The sequence below is a fragment of the Cupressus sempervirens genome, chromosome 1, assembly GCF_028749045.1.
Source record: "Cupressus sempervirens isolate cs-2001-9-10 chromosome 1, ASM2874904v1, whole genome shotgun sequence".
Classification (NCBI taxonomy): domain Eukaryota; kingdom Viridiplantae; phylum Streptophyta; class Pinopsida; order Cupressales; family Cupressaceae; genus Cupressus; species Cupressus sempervirens.
The window spans coordinates 255,573,862-255,591,381 of NC_143118.1; positions in this window are offsets into that span (position 1 = coordinate 255,573,862).

The window sequence follows — 17,520 nt, forward strand, 5'->3', positions numbered from 1 at the left end:
AGTAGAACAACATTGCAAAATTTAGTTGATCAGAATAGAGTATCAGTGTTGCAAAGTGAGACTTGTCAGATCAAGTAAGAATTAGGATAGATAGAGTAGAACAAGGATCTAAATCAGTAATAAAAGAATGCAAGTCATCAGGTCAAGAGTTTCTAATTCTCTCTAGAAATTTTATTAGGAATGAAAATCCTATGATGATAGGTTGGTTTAGTTGTAAGAATTTAAACAAGATGCTAAATCCTCTAAGAGGGTGACATTCCAAGTGAATGTCTATAAATCCTTTAACTAGGTCACTTTTAACAGGCTGAAAATGTCATAAACAAGACAGGCCTTTCACAAGGCAGACCATTGGAAGTGGTCAAACTTTGTAACCTTGAATTTTTACATATTATTGTAGTGATACTTTGTGGGTGTCATCCCCACCTCAGTTTTACCCTCTCATTTTGGAGGGTTTCTGGGTTACCAAATTCTTGTGTTATCCATTTTCATGTATGTCTTTACTTTCATGTTTATTAGATGAATTAGATGCATGTGAATGATTTTAGTTAAAAGGTTTTAAAGAGGTTAAATTTAGTAATTGCTGATTCAGCCCCCCTCTTAGAAGTATATCTTCCCACTTGTAAATTCCAATGTTGACTTATATACAAAATTTCAAATTCTCAAAAAATTTCTCTAACGTGAACTAGTAGACTTTTGGCAAATAAATGACTATGTGACTAAAAATTTTAGTCACAAGACTAAATTTTTTTAATCACATGGCTAAAAGTGATCAAATTCAAGTAATCTTTTAAATTTATAAGTGACTAAATAAATGACTAAATTGATCATTTGTTATAATTACAATAGTGGAAAATGATAAGTGACTAAATAAATGATCAAAGAAATGACTATACAATTGGTCACTAATAATTGGTCACCCAAACCAACACTAAATGACTAATTGATTAAATTTTTATCAAATTTATACATATTTTAACTTTTTTTTTTTATAACTATTATTGCTCATTGATGGAATTTTTATCCTATCAATACATCATTGTCAGTTAACTTCTGTGAATTTCCTCTCAATTGATATTGAATTAGAAATGCACTAAAATTCACCCCAATCCACACTCAATATTTATCAATGAACTCCTCAAATTTTATTTATACATTAAAATTTAGGTGAGAGTTGTTTTGTTATAATTGAGCATTTCATCTTACTACAAAAAAGTCCATTTCTATCATTAAATATTTTGTATTAGTATTAATTTAAAATGTATAAGGCAACATTAGATTATTTGATACGAGAATTGATTATCTTCTAGATAAGATTTTTCTTTCTAGGATTATAAAATATACACAATTTGTGTTAAAATAATTTCCCACTTTCTTATTCATTTTGCCAAAATAAGAACTCACTCACACACACACTCTCTCTCTCTCTCTCTCTCTCTCAATTATCTTCTTTCTAATATTTTTCTTGCTTTCTAGGATTGTAGAATGTTTATAATTTATCAAAAACATGTTGCATTCTCCTTGATTGTGGCAAAATATGATCATTAGAATAAGATATAGCCAAAAAATTAATAGATTTAAAATTTCATGTAATTCTTTCAAATACACATCTCTCAACTTTAAATTATATTTTTCTAGTTTGACCTAGTTGTTAAGAGCTTGTAAATAGAGGTCAAAAATTTAAATCTTACTGATAGTATATATGCTCACTTGTTATGAGTAAAATTTTAATTATTTAAATGATAAGTTACTTTTATACTTTATAAGAGTAACATTCAAAAAGAGAGAGTCACCTTATAATGTATACACAAATATAAATCCAAATATAAATACTTTATCAATATCAAATATCAAAATAGAAACTTCTATTTCAATAAAACCAAAGTATTGAAATATATGAAAAATATTGTTACATTTTAATGATAAATCATTTTTATACTTTGGAAAAATAACATTAAGAAAATAAAATCATATGGTGTTATTTTTAGGCAAACGCTTGAGCTTTTTAACATAGGGGAATTGATTGGAGTGTAAACTAAGAGAAGGAAAAGGTGTAACAAATTTAGCTAAAAGATAGAATTTGATGTGCCTTTCTAACCATTCAAACACCTCAAAATAGACACTTTTCTGAAGATTTCATAGACCAACAATGCCTAGATTTCTATAGTTTTTATGTATTGAAGATTTCAAGAGATTGATCTTGAAGATGAAAATTAGGGAGTTACAATTGGAACATTTGGGTAAGATTAAAAAAAAAATTGGCTTGCACAAACTTCTTTTGAATTTAATTTGGATGTCACAAGGGTTTCCTTTTGTTATGGAGAAATTAAACTATTTTAAAATTAATATTAGAATTACTTTTTAGGAAAAAATTAAAAATAGAACAAAGCTAATATGCATCCATATTTTTTTAATATAACTATATAAATTAATAAGTTATATTCAATATTTCTTTCCTGTATTAAAATAAACTATCTCTTTAAAAAAAAATATTAACTAAACATAGGATAAAAATATATCTCATACCTTTCGGGAGGCCAACAGCACTGCTGATTGGGTTGCCAACTATGCTGTCCTAATAGGGAAAATGGTGAGGTGGACCGATGAATTAACTAATCAAGTTGATCTCAAAGACATTATTCATTATGAAGCTATCCATGCAAAGGTGGGTAATATTTGAAAAGATTGGAAAGTTAATGATTTCGTGGAGTGATCAAATTATTGCCATATTTTCATCCCCTATGAAGTACACTCAAATGAATGCGACATGGTGTTCGCACATTTCTCTGAACAAAGGTGTCTCTTTTGGTTGGAAGAAAAATACATTTCTTTCTAACCCTCTCTTTCTATGCATCTGGTTTTTCTTGTTTGAATGTGTTTACTATTCTCTACTGATGGAGGGTGAACTGCGCAAACAAGAACCAAAAAACTATGAGTCATGGAAGGCTTGCAAGGATGTTTGGAAAATTCTACAGAAAGGAAAAGTGACTCGTTACATGGAGCGACTCAATAGTTTTAAGCCACACATCACTACGACTTTCTTTAAGAACTGGTCCAATGACAAAGTCACTCTCCATGGTGTGACTATGAAACTTACGAAGGAGTTTATTGTTGAGATCACAAGGCTTCCTACAGTGGGCATAAAATTCACTAAGAAAACTAGTATTTCAAATGCAGCCTAAAAAAAGTTTTTGAAAATAGAAGAAGAGGAGAAGCTTCTAGAAAAGAATGGTGATTTCTTTTATGCGAACTAGATAAAGGAGATCTAGAGGGATGTTCTCTACTGCATCTGTGAGTATTTCATACTTGATGGAAGAAATAAAAGAGTTCATAAATGTCATTTTGTTTTTTTAAATCATTTCAGATATAAAGATAGAATATCTTTCCCCTTCTTTTTGCAGTTTTCTTTACTTAATAGTTTAGAAGCCCATAAGAAAAAGGAATCCAGACCCATTCTTCATGAAGGTTTGATCCTTCTTATTGAGGGATATTATAAAAATAATCACATTGCCTCTACTCCCTCTAAGGACAAGAAGAAAGAGCCCATTAAGAGTAAGAAGGGTGACTCTGTTAAAGGTAAAGAAAATGCCCTGAATTTGAAACCCTCTACCTCTCAAGTTCTTGAGGATGAGGAGTTTGAGACTGATAATTCAGAAAGCTATGAGAATTGGAAACTTGAGGATGAGGATGATACTAAAACTGGAGAGTTAAGTTCTAATTTCTATGGGTATCCAGAGACTGAAGATGCTAATGAAAAAGGAAAAGAGGAAAACAATAGTGAAGGTAATTTTGAACAGAGTAAATCTAATAATGAGGGTAACCAGGTTATTTCTAGTGGGGTTAATAAAGTGGAAGATAACACTATCAGGAATCCCATTAAGAAGAATAAGGAGGACCATGCGGCTATTACTTCTTCTCCTATTAAGGGGATAGAGGAAGAAAAAAAGGAAGGACTCTGCTCATCCTAAGGACTATGCCGAGGGTCAAAAGTAGGATCAAACGAAAATGAAGGATATCAAAGACAATGTCTACTCCCCCCCCACATGAGATTGCTGAAGATGATTGTGATGCTATGCAGAGGGATACAATGCTTACCTTCCTGCATTCTGCTAAGGAGAAAGCTGACACTAGTATCAAGGTTGATTCCTGGATCTACAATGAAATAATGAGTTTGAAGAAAAAGGTGGAAATTCTGCAACATAACCTGGATATTATCAATGCTAAACTTAGTCATATGGAAGGACAGATGGGAGACATCCCTAACAAAATTAACAACTATGAGCAGAACCTCACAATGTTAATCAAGGAGAGTAGCACTAAGATGGAACAGGTCACCTCGAGTATTTATGCAGCCATTGCAAGCCTGGGCAAAAGGGTGAATGAAGATATCATTTTGGCTGAGGGTCCAAGCAAAATAACAGGGCAGAGCTCGAGGAAGAGTGCTATGAAAATTGCTGCTACTATGGATGCTATTTCCATTCAAGAGACTGCTGCAATTGGTAAGGAAGCAGCTAAATTGATCCTGGAGCTGCAATAGTGGCATTGGGGTGGGTTCTCTAGTTTGGTGCCTGTCTGGTATTGGTTTCTAGTTGGGGACTCTGGTCTTGGTTTCTGGTTTTTTATAGTTTAGACTGTTTGTGGTTCCAGGTCCCTGTAAAACTTGGGTTAGTTTGTTTTCAGAATTTCTAGTGGTTTTAGGTCCCTGTAAAACCTGATTTTGATATTGTTCTTCAGTTTGTTGCAGGTTTTTTCTTGGTTGGGCTGTCTTGCTTTATCTTTCTATTTTTTGTTAAAAGGTTTCGGGGTCCCTTCAAAACCTGCTTTTACCATAATCTAAAACAATAATAATTAATTTTAATAAACCTAATTAGCCAATATTTTCATTATGGGCTCAACAACTTACACTATTGGAGAAAACAAGTTTTTTTGAGTTGGGCTTCATGCTATCGACGAGAAGGCATTTCTTGGCCCATCGCTTCTACAACTGATCATTGCAAATAGAGTCTTTTATTTTTAGAGAAATTGAGCATATCAGGGAAAGTGGGTAGCGTTGCTTGGAGTAAAAGTAGATTTATGATGCGACAGATGTAATGCATATTCCTTAATGTTTTCTAGTATTTAACCAAACTTGCAGTGGCCATGGGAGCTTTGAAACAATGCATATATCCATGGTTGTTAAAAGACACCATGTTGAATGTGATTTAGAAACTCTTTCTTAAAATAAATGTAATTAGAAAGATGTAAAGCTAGATGTAATAGCTTCTGCATTTTTTTACCAACATCTTCCTTCACTTGTATGTGAGGGATGTCCTGGACTGAAGAATAATTGGCCACAAAATATTGGTTGGTTGCCAGGTATGCACTGGATGGATTAGTCAAAGATAGAATAAACACTTTTAGGTGAATCAAATTGATTCCTTTGAAAATAGTATTCCACAAATTTACTACTCTCCTCACCCATAAAAATTGGGGTAAAAATTAAATGTTTGAATCTCATTAATGGAATTTTTTTTATAGCATTAGTGGGGTATTTTATTTATGCCCAATCATTTCAAAGGCTACACCTAGTGTAGAAACCATGAAGAAGGGTTTAACATAGGTTACTGCATGTCCCAATTCAAGTGAATTAAGTTACTATTTTCAATTTTTTAATTTCTAAATAAGTGTTGAGGATGGTGCTTAAAAACTTGTAAGGTTTGCATATCACTTTGAGCAGTACTCTTATCAATATATGTACTAAATTTTAGTGTAGATTGGAATCACACCAATGTTAGGATAAACTATGGACATAAATAAAAAACTACATGCAAATATAACCAATAACAGAAAAAATAATAGATCACACAGAAATGAACACAAGGCACCAAGATTTAACATGGTTCACCCAATCCCTGGGCTACGTCCACCAAACAACAAGTCCGATCTTATTACAATCCACTGATTACAACCTAATTACAATCCGTAATCCCTTACAGCTCAATACCGCCGCAAGAACCAATTTCGTATCACAACATAATGAAAAATACCCAACCCTAAGCCCTTTTATACAAGTATTAAACTTCTTTAGGGTTATAACATGTCGGCCATATGTCGGCCATAATATGTCAGCTACCATGTCGGCTACTGCCTAAAAATTTATGAAGTATGTACAGTACTTTCCTAATCAGTCACCACAGTCTAATAATCTCCCACTTGGGGACTGATCAGGCTCCACACTAAAAAACAATCTCCCACTTGGAGACTGATCCTATAGCAATACCACTACCACACAGGGCTCCCACTGGATCAAACCATCCTGGACTCTACTGTTCTTTTATTCATGTTCAGTGTAAAAGACCAACCAAAGCTGAAGAGGAGTTCAGCTTCTCCCTTGTTACAACCTTTTTCAACATATCTGCTGGATTTTCATTGGTATGTATCTTCTCTAGCTTTAACTGTCCATCCTCCAAAACTGACCGAATGAAATGGTACCGCAACTGTATGTGTTAGGTCTTAGAATGCAAAGCTGAATTCTTAGCAAGATGAATGGCACTCTGACTATCTGTGAACAAATAATTATCTTTCTGAGGATGTCCCAACTCTTCCAAGAAGAACTAAAGCCATATCATCTCCTTGGATGCCTCCGTAGCAGCAACATACTCTACCTCTATAGTGGAGAGAGCATTAGTCTTCTATAACCTAGAAACCCAGCTCACGGCTGCCCCACCAACAGTAAAGACATAACCTGTAGTACTCCGCCTGGTATCAATATCCCCAGCCAAATCTGAGTCAACATAGCCCTGTAAATCAGTAGTAGAGCCCCCAAAGTGTAAACACTTATTGGATGTTCCTCTCAAATATATGAGAATCCACTTGACAACATTCCAATTCTCAAATCCTGAATGACTCATATACCTGCTAACGACTCCCACTGCATGTGCAATATCTGGCCTAGTGCATACCATAGCATACATCAAGCTTCCTACAGCTGAAGCATAGGGTACCTTGGACATCTTATCCTCCTCTTCTTATGTCTTGGGACACATTTCCTTAGTCAATTTCAAATGACTGGGTAAAGGTGTGCTGACAGCTTTAGCATTCTCCATAGAGAAACGTTACAACACCTTCTCAACATAATCAAATTGAGATAGCATCAATGTTCTGTTCTTCCTATCTCTGCAAATCTTCATGCCAAGGATTTTTTTTGCTGCCCCCAAATACTTCATAGTAAATGCATGTGCTAATTGGCATTTCAGCCCCTTAATATGATCCATGTTAGACCCAGCTACAAGCATATCATCAACATATAAACATAAAATAATGTAGCTATCATCATCCAACCTCTTAAAATAAACACAGTAATCTGAATGAAACCTATTATATCCATGCTCATGCATAAAACTGTCAAATTTTAGATACCATTGCCGAGGTGCTTGCTTCAAGCCATATAAACTTTTCTTCAATTTGCACACTCAGTTCTCCTTACCTTTGACCTCAAAACCCTGTGGCTGAGCCATATATATTTCTTCATCCAAATCACCATGAAGAAAGGCTATTTTAACATCCATCTACTCTAAATGCAAATTTTCAATAGCCACAAGACTTAAAACAGTATGAATAGAAGTCATTTTAACAACAGGAGAAAATATCTCATCAAAATCAATTCCCTTTTTCTGTGCAAATCCTTTTACAACTAACCTGGCCTTAAATCTTTTCTTACCTCCTTCCTCTTCTTTCAACTTGTAAACCCATTTATTCTATAAAGCCTTTTTACCTGCAGGCAACTTGCACAAATCTCATGTCTTATTTTTCAGCAAAGAGTCCATTTCATCTGTCATTGCAGACTACCACTGAATCTTAGTATCCACCTGCACAGCTTCATCATAACTTTCAGGTTCACCAAAATCAGTAAGTAAAATAGAATATAAAGAGGGAGAAAACCTTTGTGGATGTCTAATTTGCCTTGTTGACCATCTAACATTCACTGGTGTGTGTCGTATTTGTTGTTGCAATTGTTGCACATCATGAGGAATGGCTCGAACGTCAGCTTTTGGAGTATCATCCAGCAATACATAATCATCTTCTTTCTTCTCATGTTGCTGCAAAAGATCTTTGTACAACACTTTTTCATTGAATATGACATCCTAGCTTCTTATAATTTTATGATTTTCAAAATCCCAAAGCCTATAGCCAAATTCATTAATGCCATATCCAACAAAGACAAATTTCTTTGATTTAACGTCTAGCTTGGTTCTATTTTCAGAGTCTATATGAGCAAAAGCTTCACAACCGAAGGTCTTGAGAAAAGAATAACTCACCTTCTTACCATTCCATGCTTCCTCTGGAATACCACAACCCAAAGGAGTAGAGGGACCTCTATTAATCAAATATACTACACTATTGAGAGCCTCCGTCCATGTGTGTAAGGGCAACCGAGCATGCAACCTCATGCTCCTTGCGCGGTCCACTATAGTCCTGTTCATGCGTTCAGCCACTCCATTTTCCTGTGGAGTCCTTGGAACAATTTTTTGTCTACGAATACCATTAGTGGAGAAATAATCTTCAAATTCATGACTACAATACTCACCACCAGTATCAGATCTGAGAAATTTTAATTTCTTACCAGTCTCATTTTCAACCAAGCATTTCCATTTCTTAAAAGTTTGAAATACATCAGATTTTTGTCTAAGGAAATAAACCCATACTTTTCTAGTTGCATCATCAATAAATGTAACATAATAATGAGAGCCACCAAGGGAAGATACCTGAGCTGGTCCCCATACATCTATATGCACAAGCTCTAATTTCTCCTTTTTGTTATCCTTCCCTGTCTTTACAAAACTCACTCTCTTTTGTTTTCCATACACACGACTTTCATAGAAATCCATATTCATACATTTTAGACCTGGTAAAACTTTCCTTGAATGAAGTACTTTCATACCTTTCTCACTCATGTGCCCAAGTCTATTGTGCCACAGCGCTATATCAAAATCTATAGCAGCTATTTGTTCTCCCTGCTCAACTGCAGTAATTGTTCCTAAATATTCATTTTTCTCTGAAACAATCAAAGTAGAAGGAACAATATGACCTGTACAAAGATATAAGGTGCTTACTTTCACACCTTTTGCTACTACAAGGGAATCTTTTGAAACCTTCCAATTTTTATCATTAAAAGTAACTACACAAACCTCATCACCGAGTTGCCATGCTGAAATTAAATTTCTACTTAGTTTTGGAACATGTCTTACCTCATGTAGTAGCCAATGATTCCCATTCTGCAAATTAATCTTAATTTTTCCCTTTCCAACAATCTGATAGGGTTCATTATCCCCCAAATAAACAAGCCCAAAATCCCCTTGGACATAATTAATGAAATAACCTCTATGAGGTGTAGCATGAAATGAAGGACCAGAATCTAAAACCCATTAATCATAAACACTCTCTAAAGACAGAAGCAAAGCATCCTCTTTGGATTTGTTACTTACCACATTTGCCTCCTTGTCTCCATCTAATTTATCTCCTTCATTTTTCTTTCGATTCCAGCAATCTTTCTTTTTGTGCCCTGGTTTTCCACAGTACTAGCAATCATTTGATCCTCTCAATTGAGACATCCTCCCCTTTGACTTTCCTCTTGATTTCCCATGATTTCTAGAGGTACTTCCTCTTTCAATCATTCTGCCCCTGCTTTGTGCATTTAAAGAACTTCCTGATGTAGATCCACCTGAGGATTTTCTACGAGTTTCCTCACTTAAAATAACACCGATCACATCATCATATTTTAGGGTACTAGATCCAGGAATAGAATTACTCACCGCCATTACCAAGCCATTCCAGCTTTCAGGAAAAGAACACAAAATCAAGAGAGCCCTAATTTCTTCATCAAAATTGATACCCATAGAAGATAATTGACTAGTAATAGTATTACACTCATTTAAATGATCTGCAATAGATCCACCTTCTGCCATTTTCATATTAAATAAACACTTCATGAGAAATACCTTGTTTGAAGTGGAGGGCTTTTCATACAATGTCGCTAGGGTTTTCATCAAATCTTTTGTCGTCTTTGCTTTTGTAATATTAAATGCCACCGATGGTGCCAAGCATAATTGAATGTTTCCGAGTGCCTTTCTATCCAAAAGATCCCATTTAGCCTCTAACATAGTTCCCTGGTTCTTGGCTTTTCCTTCCAACGGCTTCCATAAATCCTTCTAATATAAATAGTCTTCCATTTGCATCTTCCATAACTAGAAGTTTTGCCCATTAAACTTGTCAACCCTCAACTTACCCTCATCTTCCATCACTCCCACTCTGATGACGGGCCACACCACCTGTACCAACTAACAACCAAAAATGCAACAAGATGGAGATAGAGAGATGACAAAAAAAATGCTTCATAAAGCATCCATTAATACTTGAAATTCATTAGAAGAGATTACATTTGAAGAGCTTACAATTCCAAAACTTGATTACAAATGATAATAGGCCTTTCTTAAATAGGCACTTACCACCCAAGGCATGAGTTATGTACAACATTCTAGAATCTCCACAACCTTCTACAATATCTACAACCTTCTAGAATTTCCACCTAAATACAACTAAGCACCACTATGTGGCCCAATTAGAAAATTACATTTCTTTTGTGGATCACAACAAATATTAAATGCATGATGCCACCTACACACCTCAATTAATGGAATAACAGCTATTTTTATTATTTTTCTATGCATGATGCCACCTACACACCTCAATTAATGGAATAACAGCTATTTTTATTATTTTCCTATGCATGATGCCACCTACACACCTCAATTAATGGAATAACAACAATTTATATTATTTTTTTATTTATGCCACCCATGCACCTTGAAAATAGAGATTCCTCTTTTCTCCACTTTTCCTATTTTCTATTTTTAATTATTTTCCTTCCATTTTCGTCACTTTCTCTCTCCTCCACAATTTTTTTTTTTTTTTTTTTCAATTTTTTTTTTTCTCTCTTTTTTTTTTTTTTTTTTTTCTAATAATTTAATTTTCCCATGCAAGATGCTACTGCATCAGACTCCCCCGGTAAATAAAAAAGTGTGTCCCACACTTTGATGTCAAAAGAGAGATATAGAACCATCTTCATCTTCACCACAAGCTTCCACCTCAATAGGGACAAGAAAACCAACATGCAAATCTTCCACATTTTTTTTTTTTGTTTTTTGCTGATGCATGATGCTCCTGCATCCGACTCCCATGGTAGAAAATTTTTTTTGTGAATATGGAGTCACAAAATGAAGTAGCCATTGTTGATATAATTTTTTTTCCTCTTCCTCCAACACATAGCTGGAACAAGTATCCGATGCTGAAATTTCTCCTTTGCAATGAACTCTATCCAAACATAAATCTCATCCTCATTCAATCTTGTTGAATTAATCACACCTGTAATAAATCCAGCAACACCATACCTATCTTCCTTTGCATACCACACATGACTAACAAGATGCTCATGCAAAGAATCATCAATATCTTTTAAACTCATATCAAAGACAACATCCCATGATTCATAAGAATTTACCTGTTTGACATCTTCATCTTTGCTTGCCTCTTTTATGTCATCAACAATGCACGTAACTACTCCACTTGCTTGATCTCCAATGAAGGAACTATATTCTTCCTCCATTGCTGCAATCTTCACATCATCTTGATCTATTTCAGGTTCATAAATCTTGTCATCTTTATGCTCTTCCTCTTCTCTTTCATCTTCTTCAACTTTAGGTTTGCAAATAATTTTCTCTTCATCCGCTTGCTCTTCCACTGGATCATCTTTCTTTTCCACATCCAAGGAATTATCAACATCTCTTTTCTGGTGACATGCTCTTTGTTTCCACAACTCAGCTTCTAATTCATTCACTTGCTTCTGCAAATCAACTAGCAATGATTGTTGATTTCTTGCTCTAAATTTCTCAAGTCGAGGAATCCTCAGAATCCATCCAATCACAAAAGTCATCTTCTTCTTCAGCAATTCCAAACTTCTCGCAGCTGTTGCAGTCCATTTGAACTCTTTTCTATCCCCTCTTATTGTATCAGTTAGAGGTGCACATATGCCACTAAAATTCTTAATAAACTTTCTGTAAAAACTAACCAAACCATGAAATGATCTTACCTCAGTAGCAGACCTTGGAGTAGGCCATTCCAAGATGGCTTTTACCTTCTCTGGATCCATTTTGAGACCTTCGGGTGATATAACAAATCCCAAATAGACTAACTCCCTTTTTGCAAAGACACACTTCTTTAGATTAATTAACAGTTTCTCTTCCCTTAGCCTTTCAAGGACACTACGAATATGCAGTAAATGTTCTTCCAAAGTCTTGCTGAAAATTAAAATATCATCCAAATAGACAATAACAAATTTTCCCAAGAACTTCTTAAGTACCTCATTCATGAGCCGCATGAAAGTGCTTGGGGCGTTCGTCAATCCAAAGGGCATGACTAACCACTCATAAAGACCCTCCTTGGTCTTGAAGGCTGTTTTCCACTCATCTCCTTCTCGAATCTGTATCTGATGATAGCCACTCTTCAGATCTATCTTTGTGAAGTACTGAGCTCCACTCAAGCAGTCGATAAAATCATCCATCCTTGGTAAAGGAAATCGGTACTTGATGGTTATCCTATTTATAGCTCAAGAATCTGTACACATCCTCCACTCTCCATCCTTTTTTGGTGTGAGTACTGCAGGTACTGCACATGGACTCAGGCTCTCTCGAATCAAGCCCTTCCTCAACAGCTCCTGAACCTGTCTATTTAGCTCCTCTGTTTCAGTAGGAGTCATCCTGTGAGCAGCCTTGTTAGGCAAACTAGCTCCTAGAATCAGATCTATTTAAGGAGATTTCTGGCATTGTAAAAGGCAGTTCGGATTGGAGCTTGAGAGGAGGTGCTAAAAGGAGAAATATTCTCCAGATTTATGCTATTGTAAGCCCGCAGGGCATGTTTTGAGTTTATTTTCTCTGCACTGTTTGTACCAGCTTATTTTCTCAGTTAATATAATTTCCCCTTTCTATTGTGTCTATTCTAGTAGTTGGGTTGGGGACGCATCATGCATCACACTCAACCGTGAGACTCCCACTTAACCATGAGACTTTCCTGCAGAGGATAACTGAAAGACAACCTTGCTCTGATACCACTTGTTAGGGTAAACTACGGACAGAAATAAAAAAACTACATGCCAATAGAACCAATAACAGAAAAAATAATAGATCACACAGAAATGAACACAAGGCACCAAGATTTAATGTGGTTCACCCAATCCCTGGGCTACGTCCACCAAACAACAAGTTCGATCTTATTACAATCCAGTGATTAAAACCTGATTACAATCCATAATCCCTTACAGCTCAATACCACCGCAAGAACCAATTTCGTATCACAACATAATGAAAAATACCCAAACCTAAGCCCTTTTATACAAGTATTAAACCACTTTAGGGTTATAACATGTCGGCCATATGTCGGCCATAATATGTTGGCTACCATGTCGGCTACTGCCCAAAAAAAATTTTTGGGCCGATGCCCCGAACCCCACTATTTATGAAGTATGTATAGCACTTTCCTGATCAGTCACCACAGTCTAACAACCAAGTCTTTGATAAAATGTCTTAATCATATGGACTTCAATGATTGCAGGTTAAGCACAGAATGGAGGCATTGACTATTTTCTACCAAATGGGATGGTCTCCTATCATACCCAATGTGTACACATTCAGAAGTTCTCTTGCCATTATGTGCCTATTCGGACAACCTTTTTCCTGTATGTGCGCACAAGGACACTGAGTCATCTTCATCATTTTTATTACCAGTCACATTTGAGGGTTGTGATTTTTAGGTACTTAATTATGTGACCTTTACTTTTATATCTTCCATCAATGGTGGCCATTGCATCCTTTATGCAATTTTATTTTCAGGGTTTTGATTTCTTCCTAATTGCTCTAGTTTGTAGTGAAATGAGGCATTCTAATAAATGGGTGGACTTGGTTAAGTAAACTTAAGGCCCCCATGTCCCTTAATTTTTGCATCTTCAATTGAATGTGATAACCACTTAACCTAAGATAATGAAGCTTCTGTAATGCCTAAGACAAATAAAAATCACCCCTCTCCATGGTGGATCTTGTTGGAGACACCATTTTATTCAACTTACAAAGCAAAACTTCAACAAGATCATGAAATCTAACAGATCTGACCTCACAACATGTTGTAAGAAGATTGATGGTTAGGACTCTCCTATAGTATGAACATTCCAAGTAGAGATGCAAAAGGGACAAGGTCAAAAAATATTTAAAAATTACTAAGTCAAGAAAGTTGGAGAGGTTAAAGCCTAGAGAAAATACTCAAACATAAAAATGTAATCGATATTTGAAATTCACAGTCAAGGAACTTAGCAATGATGACTATGTAATGCATGCACATAATTAATGCAAGCCACAACATAAGCACAAAACAAGTAAAACAATCACATGCTTGCTAGAAATTGACATAAAACTTGATATAGGGTGCAAAATTGACTCGTGGGAAACAAAGCAATGAGAAATTTATAGAGCCAAAACTAAAATGTAAATTTGGATAACAATACCTAGACAATGAGTGCTCATAAAGCCATACATAAGTGTAGGGTGCTCATTAATTTTATCAATGAATTATATGGAAGGAACATTTACTGACACCCTGCCACTCTCATTCATTTTTGTTTTCCTTTTTATTTTCCTTTAGCATCCCATTAACCAGATAAAAACAAAGGCTCTCACATGTTACAATAGCATTAACCCGTAATCCTAATGTAAAAATTGAGCGAAAAGACCAAAATAAATTAGAAATGATAACTATATTAGATATCCTAAACACAATCCTATAAATTACTGAATCAGGGAGTAGAACTACATCTAGGAAATAGCCTAAACTGAATCAAACACGATCTGATTGCTAATTCCAACAAAATTAGTTGTTATTCAAAATCAATACTTTTGAGCCAATTGCCTGTTGTATGAACTCCTAACCTTCCATAATTTGACTTGTTGACTTTGTAATTTTGACAAAAAATATGTATTTTGTTTACAAATTATTAGAACATCTTAATAAACCTCAAACTAATCATGATTTTTCCAACATTATAAGAAACTACATGGAAAAAAGGTTGATTCACTATTCTTTCTTTTCAATCCTGAAAATTCAAACTAAACAATCTAGAACAGTAAAAGGAAAAATATTTGAATTTCAAAAGACAAATTTTCATTCATTTTGATATTACTATTAGAGTTCAATTATGTATTTTTTGAGTCAAACTCATTGACCCATGTTTCATAGTGGTTCATAAGAATCCATCTCTAAGAATGAATGGAACACTTTACACCTTGAGCACTATTTTTGTTATCCTCTAGATAGAAAATTTTGACATTAATTAACTTTGTAAGATATTACTTCTTTTGGATGTTGTACATCTAATATAATCTTATATGGAAACAATTCAAGGCCTATTCCGTAGAAGTCATTGGTGAGAGGGGTAGCTTTCTAGCTATATGATATAGATGCATTATCCAAGATGGTTGACCCTGGTTTGAAAGGAATGTATTATGCTAAATCTCCTTCTTGGTTTACTGGCATCTTTTCTTTATGTTTCTAGGTAACAATTGCTTTTATCATACTCACTACGTTTGCCTTACAAGTTGCAAGTATCTAATTTCTTTTATTGATTGCCAACCAAAGCCTAAATTTAGACCATTAATTTCAAATGTCGTACAAGCCCTTGTTCATTTAATGAAGATGGAAACTTCAAGTAGAATGTAATTTGAGGTTACATTGGGAGTCAAAATCCTTGAACCTATAGATTTTTTGGTGAAAGAATACATAATAGAAACATTTTTGTATCTATTGTAACACATAATTGATAACACCAACTAGCTCATTGTTCACTATTCACTTATTAGTTTTTTGTTCTCTACAATAGACCTAGTCAAATTAATTTATCACATGTTTTCTCTCCTCAGGTTTGATTTTTTTCTTCTTGGTCATCATTGTTTATTTGGTGCCAATAATACATTGAGTGTTGCATCAATTGTATAGGATATTGATTGTCTCCTATCATTTGTCTTTGTCTACTGAATATATAATGTGATCCATGGTCTTTCTAGAATGCATCTAGTTATCCTTCATGACCTCATCTATATTTGATCATCTTTTCCATACATATCTTGTAATCTATTATCCTATTCCTTCCTTTTTAATATCAATGACTTCTCATCTACCATATTACTATAAATTAATAAGGACATTTCTCATAATTCCCCATGGATTCCAATTTAATGACCTTATTATACTTAGTGTGATGGGACAATGTTCTCAAAAAACATGCCTATTCTTTCATTCTATCCTAACTAAATCCTAGTAGGGTCATGAGGCAGTTTCCATCTTCATGGTGTATTTCATTTTTCAAATGCAACTAAAAGGTTCTTCTAAGGTGATTAACATTCACACAATATACAGATTTCATATTTATTCTATCAACAAAACAAATTTTTGAAAACTATATGAGGAAATTATGAGCAGGATTCTTTTATAAAGGCAATTTATTAGCAAGTTTATTATCATTCCATGTTTACCAATAGGTCTGGTGTCTCTGGCATACTTGTGTATTAAGACTTGGAATTATTTTGAGTAATTATTATGAGTTTCACTATTGCTCACCTAGACACTTTTCTTTCTTTTTGGTGACTGGTTTTCTTAATATTATAGATTGAGTACTAACAAATTTTTATTCTTTGGTGTCAACATTATTGAGTAACTATTTTTAATCAAGCTAATGTCAGAAAAATAATCATGTGATAGTTATATAACACAAATTTGTTATCATATTTAAGTATCAATTTGACCTGGACAAAATGGTAACATGATGTCATATCCTAATAGGTAGAAATAGCTACCATTGAATACCCTTCTTATGTATTGCCTACAAAAGAGACATGCACTACTAGTTTTGTCTCTTTTATAGTATCAGTGCTAATGATTTCATTTTTTTTGGTTTCATCATAGTGAGCAGAGTGAAGAGCTTTTTATGTAATTATTAATACATCAAAATATAATAGAGGATACTTATAAATTATTTTGAAAAATAGAATGTGTTGTATTTTAGTTTACAATGATGTTGATGCATATGTATGAGATCTAAAGGAAGTATCATTTACAACAATTGCAAATGGTACACAACTTGCCGCAACAATTTCTCTTTTTGTGAGGCTTGGAGTGAACTTATCACCCTTTGCATTTGAATTTATGGGCTTGTATCTTCCATATGTTGGGATTATAAGAAGCTCCACCATTTTATAGTAAAAGGTCCTTGCTAGAAAATATCCAATAGGTAAGTGGATATCAGCAAAAAAATATTGCTTAACAAGAACATTGCTCAACAAGAATATTTTTTTCTTTTTAGCCATGCTGTGTATATTTGCCTAAAACTTATTGAACGACCACCTATGATAGAATTATTTATTTTTTTCTTGAATTTTCACAATAATAACAGAT